We start from the raw sequence: 6,718 nt of genomic DNA, 5'->3' as shown, positions 1-6,718 counted from the left end.
GCAGCAGCAGGGGAAGCTGAGAGAGGGCCCTAATGCCTACCAAGCACGGGGCATCCAAGGTGTGGAGTTTTAGAACACCCAGAGTCCCACTGCTCATCTGCTTTTGAGTTTAGAAGACAAGCAACTGGCCAGGTGCAGTGGCTCAAGCCTGTAATCCCAGCATTTTGGGAGGCCGAGGCAGGCGGATCACGAGGTCAGGAGATCGAGACCATCCTAGCTAACACAGTGAAACCCCGTCTCTACTAAACATACGAAAAAAAAAAAAAAAATAGCCAGGCCCACGTGGTGGCGGGCGCCTGTAGTCCCAGCTGCTCGGGAGACTGAGGCAGGAGAATGGCATGAACCTGGGAAGTAGAGCTTGCAGTGAGCCAAGATTGCACCACTGCACTCCAGCCTGGGCGACAGAGCAAGACTCTGTCTCAAAAAAAAAAAAAAAAAAAAAAAGGCAAGCAACTGAAGATACATTAAAATTAAAATGTCCCCTTTGTTACTGATGTGGCCTTCAATCTGTGTACAGTAGGTTTGCTAATTCTTTATCTGAGTTCGTTGGATTTGCCATTCATCACAGGCGCAGTGGGACAACCTTAGGCCTCCTTTGCCACGGCAAGGAGGAAGACCACAGTGGAACCTCTGGAGCTGTCAGATTCTCCAAAAGAGGAGAGAAGAGAGGGGAGGAGAGAGGAGAGGCCTGAGGGTTAGTCTAACTCACTGTATCTCACTAGGGGAGTTTTGTCCCCAAGGGAGCTTTTGGAGAGGTTTGGAGGCAGTTTGTTTTGTTTGGCTCCTACAGGTAGGGATCAGGGATGCTGAACAACCTGCAGTGCACCTGTGCCACGATGAATCTTCACACTCCCTCGTTCCCCTTAGAGAAACTCTGGAAGCTGAAATGCCTCCGTGTGGAAACAAGAGGAGCAGGGAATAAAGATTCCCACCTCTCCCGTCAGTAAATTTTTGTTGACCATCTGACTTACTAAGGGAAAGGACAGGGAAGGAGTCTGGAAGCTGGGAATCACTGCTGCAATTGGCAAATCATTACTGAGTATTGACTCTGCAAAGCATTGACTCTTTGCTAAGGAGGACCTTGGGAACACAAACATGAATAAGACCTGTCCCTGCACTGGAGGAGGAGTTCATAGTCAAGCAGAGGAGGAAAACTGTAATAATAATAACTCATTTATTAAGTGTCCTCTGAATGTCAGATGTATTTACAGCTATCTTTTCATTTTAATCCAGTCCTGAGCCTGGTTCTGTGATTAGTCCCATTTGTAGGTGAAAAAACTGAGGCTCAGGGGTTACATGATGTACCAAGGGCATGCAGCTGTATGTGACAGAGCTAGGATTTGAACCTAGATCTTACACCAAAGCTCATAGTCTTTTCACTAGACTTCATTGCCTCTAGGCTTTGAGAAGAGAGCATCTGTGGGGTGTGTTGTGTGTGTGTGTGTATGTGTGTGTGTGTGTGTGTATGATCCTTCCTCCTCTAGTTATTGGTGGGAAGATTCCCTGGAAATCCTCCTATGCTGGGTGACCTAAAGGAAAGAAAGATAAGACGATCAATGCAGATTGAGAATTCCCTGTGTCCTGCCCTGTGCTGGGGGTTGCTGAATGAGAGCAATAAGATGGAGAGAAGCCAAATGGCTGCTCAGAGGGGTTGTCATAGGGGTGGGAGACTTAGCTCTACAGAAAAAGTCTCAGGGGCCAAGGCTTCCCAAGGGCTACAGTTTCTGGTTGACCAAACTCACAAGAGCCTGATGTATAAGCCAGAGGTCAGTGATTCTACCTGCCATGAAATAAGCAGAGAAGAGCATGGCTCTGGAGCTGTAGTGCCTGGTGTGAATCCTGCCTCCACCACTCACTAGCTGTGTGATTTAGTGTAAATTTTTCACCTCTCCAAGCCTCGATTTCTTCATCTCTGAAATAGTAATCAAATGATCAATACATGTTAATTCTCTTTGTCACTACCATTTGCAAATTGTTGACTCTGTGCCAGGCATCCTGCTAAGTGCATGCATGCTGCCATTTTATCCTCGCAGATCCCTATGAGGAGGAGTTTGTTGTATCTTCATGTTGCTAATGAGGAAACTGAGGCATAGTGAAGTGAATCAGCAGGACAGAAGTGGCAGAGCAGGGGCTTACACCAAGTCTTTTGACTCCAAAATCAGTGCTCTCAGTCTCCATAGCCTTTTTCAGGGACCAGAATATTCTTGTCCGCCCTACAGGGCTCTGTCTGGTACCCGGATGCCTGTTTGGTTTCAACGAAAGCCCAGCAGGGCAGTGAACCACCCGGAGTTCACCAGGCCCCTCACTGGTCCTCAGTAGAGACCAGGGCCTCCTGAGCCTGGAATCCCTGTGTCTACTGGTGCCTTCCTTGTCTCTCCCTCTGAAACAGCTAGATGAATTCTCCCTTGCACCCCATTTTCTGTGCTGCCTTCTGTTCCCTTCAGATAGAGCACAATGCAATTGATTAGGCTTCTGCTTTCTCAATTTCAATCACATCCTCGCCCTGCCTCCCTGAGATTACAGGCGGGTCACCTTGATTGCGGTTTGCACCGTTCACAAAACTCTTCAGTCGTTTACAAAACCATCTCTCGCCTCATTCACTCCCCCACCTGGCTCTTCTCCTCCGTGATGCGTGGATTTTACTGTTTAAGACTCAGAGGGCAATTTTATTTCCAAGTTCATGGTGGGGGAAGAGGACACCTAATTGACTAATGCTGGGTATTTCGCATGCATCGTCTAATTTGATCTTCACCACAAGGCAGCACAGATGTGTGATTATCCCCATTTTACAAAAGAGGAAACAAGACTCTGAGAGGCTACAACACTGGCTCAAGGTCATACAGGCGGATGGTAGAGCCAGGATTTGAACTCAAAGTCTCATGTGTTCCCCGGGTCATATTTCTTTATTTGAAGGAGCAGCCTGGGAAAGTGTCATATGGACCCAGAGTCAGGACCAGGAAGGGCCTGGTGCACACAGGGCTCAGGGGTAGCTCCATACATGCTGAGGATTGTACTCGTAAAAGTACTAAGTCATTTATTAATTTCACACACATCTACTGATGTCTCCTGTAGGCTGGTCCTGTCTAGGAGGCAGAACAGTAAACAATGACAACACTTAGGGGCAAGGTCAGTCTGGGAGCCAAGTCTGGGGGATTTCTTGGAGTCTGTGAAATAAAAATCTGCTTGATGAAGCAGCCAGAGGGTGAGGTCATCTCCAGCAGAGGGAACAGCATGTGCAAAGGCCCAGAGGTATGGTAGAGTAAGGCCCATTCAGCCTAGGCAAGTGCCAATAATTAGGCATGGGAGGGCTGAGGGTGAAGATGAGGCATGGAAGAAGAGGGACGGAGAGTCAGAGGCAAGAAGTAGGAGGGGGAAAACCAAGGGGTATGGGCTCTGAGTTGTGGGGAAAAGAAAGAAGAAATCTGGGGGACCCAGGACTCATTGTGGGGAATGGAATCTAATCTGGATCCCACTGCTCCAGGACTGAGCTGAGTGGATCCTCTCTCCACTCCAGTAGTTGTCTTCCAGGTACAGTATCGAAGACACACACACACACACACACACACACACACAGCCTGGATGGTCCTGCAGTGATGCTCACACTCTCTCTAGTGGTGACTCTGAGTACTACATCCAAAACTGCAAGAAACTTTCCCCTGGGATGAGAGAACCAGGTCTTTTCAAAAACTTCCCACCACAGGACAGGAGGTATGGCACAGTTCCTGCTCTCAAAGAGGTCACAGTTTCATGGTGATGGGTGCTAATGCGACAGATGCAGGCAGAAAATGACAATAAAGCTATGTGGGAGAACAGGGGAGAGTCCTAACTCAACTGGGCTGGGGGAAGTCTGGGAGGCTTCTCAGAGGAGGTGTTGATTCACGAGAAACAAGAGTAAGAGTAAGAGTAAGAATTTGCTTGGTAAAGAAAGAAGCAACAAAAGGGCATTCCAGACTGGACAGAATTAAGTGAGCTCAAAGGCAAGAAATGAGACTGCTCAGGGAGTTACAATTAGGTAGGTGTGCTAGGAGTGTGAAATTTCAGAGGGGTTAGTGGCTAAAGATGAAGAAGGCAAAGGCAGGCATGGGTCTTGTCTGCCACACACTTGAGCTGGGATCCTAAGCCTTGGGCAATGGGGAGCCACTGAAGGGTTTTGAGCAGGGTAGTAGCAAGGTCAGATTCACTTTTTTTTTTTTTTTTTTAGACGGAGTTTCACTCTGTTGCTCAGGCTGGAGTGCAGTGGTACCATCTCAGCTCACTGCAACCTCCGCCTCCCGGCTTCAAGTGATTCTCCTGACTCAGCCTCCCAAGTAGCTGGGACTACAGGCGGGAGCCACCACATCCGGCTTATTTTTGTATTTTTAATAGAGACGGGGTTTTGCCATATTGGCCAGGGTTGTCTCAAACGCCTGACCTCAAGTGATCTGCCCGCCTTGGCCTCCCAAACTGCTGGGATCACAGGTGTGAGCCACCGTGCCCAGCCAGATTCATTTTTCAGAAGGAATCCTTTGGTGACAATGGGGAGGAAAGATGGGAGGGGAAGAGGCAGAAGAGGGACACACCCTTGGACACAAAGAACCATACCAGGTCACCTTCATATAAGGATATGTAGCTTTGACCGCGCCAATGAACCAGACATAGCGATACAAGTTATGGCACCTACAGACATGTCAGTGGGATCCCAGGCTGAGTGCCCACAGACAAACATGTACTGCTTCACACTCAGACACAGAAGTCAGGCCCGCAAGCGAAAGCAAACCGAGGACACACAGTTATCCCCCAGACACAGGCGCACAGCGGGAACTACACAACCCTGATGGCCACAGGAATTCACACACACTCAGCGTGGCTGTCAAGGGCCTGACCCTGCTCCCTCTCTGTCTCCCCCAGGTCCCTTACCACCTCCGGCAGGAACAAAGCTGACCTTTGCCCTCTGGCCTCTGGCCTCTCCTCCCACACCCCCTGCCCCAGAGGGAGGAGCTGTTTGAAGTCTGGGCTGCAGCTGGGGTTTCCTGTGGCCTAGAGGAATGTGGGAGGACTTGCACGGGGGAGGGGAAAGAGGCTGGCCCAGGAGGAGGGCTAACAGGGCCTGGGGGCCTTAGTCCCCACTGTACCACAATGAGGGAGGCTTCCTGCTTGCATGGTCTCTTGGGCTCCAGCTTTGAGTTGTTCCCATCCAAAGAAGGGGAAAACCAGGGCCATAATGGCTCTAGTCCAATAGGCCTCTTGTTCCTGGATCTGCAGCTCAATAGCTTAGGATAGGCCCGCAACCTCTCTAGGCCTCTGTCTCCCCTTCTTCATACTGGGCTGAACCACCCTCTAGCAGTCCACACCTCCCCTGAGGCAGCCCCAGGAGTAGGGCCAGCCCCAGAACTTCCATATTCAGGGAGGGCCATGCTAGTCCCTACCCTATCCTGCCCTTTCCATGAGGCCCGGGGGCCTGGCTCCAGGCTGCTGGGACCTGTCAGTTATTGTCATTATTAGTGTGACTCATCATCTCTCTTACCATGCCCTTGCCAGTTTTCACAGTCCTTTTACATCTATGTGCTCAGTTAATCTTCTCAACAGCTCTGCTTCTATTTTACACACAGGAAAACTGAGACTCACACAGACTGAGGACATACAAGTAAAATCAAGATCAGGACCAGGCCTGTCTGGCTCCTACTCCACATGGCCTCTCAAACCCAAGGCTCCATAACTTTATCTCCAGACTCTCATCTTTATTTTCTAGGGTCTAGCTACACCACCTTCTGCTTACACTGAAACAAAAGCGGCTGGAGGGAGCTGAGCCCAGAGAGGGATGATTCAGGCGCTTCCAGAACCTGTGTCCTCTGTCTCAAGCCTCCTTTCCCTCCTGCTTGCGAACTGCTGAAGCAGACATGGAGATTAGACACTAGGTGGCAGCAGCAGCCCATGGGAAGACAGCTTGAGCTTGGGGAGACCCCCCCCCCCAACTCAACAACTCAACACAATTTGGAGAGGTTCCACGAAAAAGACCAGCCCCCACATAACAGGTAGACTCTGCAATGCTTGGTTTCCAGTGATGATCAACACTTTAAGGGCTAACGGAATTCACCCTCACAGGGGAGGGGACGCTTAAGTAGCCTGGGGTGGGAGGGGCATGCTTGGGAAACCCTACCTAATTTCTATTTCCCTCTAACTCATAGAAGCCATGGGCCCTACCAATCTTGCCCTCTGCATCTCATTACTTAACCTCCCCCTCCCACGCTTTTCCCAAACTCCCCTTCATCCCAGCCTACTGGGGCTCTCCACACCCCAGAAACCATCCTATATTATCCCACCCAACTCCCTCCTAAAACTTGATTCAAACTGAGTAGAGTCTTCATGTCCAGGGGCAGAATCTAATGGGTAATGGGGGAAGGGAGAGAAAGGAGGAGGAACCTGGGTCTCTTTCACCCTCCCCAACGCCAAAGTCTGTCTGTCCTATAGGGGGCCAGCTAGGGCAAGGTGCCAAAGCCTCATCTATTTGCGATCACTTCAGGCCCAGGATTTGGAGCTGCAGAATTTCTAATGACTTTAGCCACACTTTTATGAGTATCCGACCTTATATTTCCCATTCAATGAATAAATCTTCGAACCCAAGGTCTAACTTGTCTGCAAGGAGAAGCTGCTCCGAGATGACGGTCTCTCCAGCCGGTCATGGCAGTCCCACGATGCCAAATCAATAGTGTCCCGTTTAGAGCCCTAGACCTCTCCTATT

The sequence above is a fragment of the Rhinopithecus roxellana genome, chromosome 12 (genome assembly GCF_007565055.1).
Source record: "Rhinopithecus roxellana isolate Shanxi Qingling chromosome 12, ASM756505v1, whole genome shotgun sequence".
Lineage (NCBI taxonomy): Eukaryota > Metazoa > Chordata > Mammalia > Primates > Cercopithecidae > Rhinopithecus > Rhinopithecus roxellana.
Note: the sequence above shows the minus strand (reverse complement) of the source record.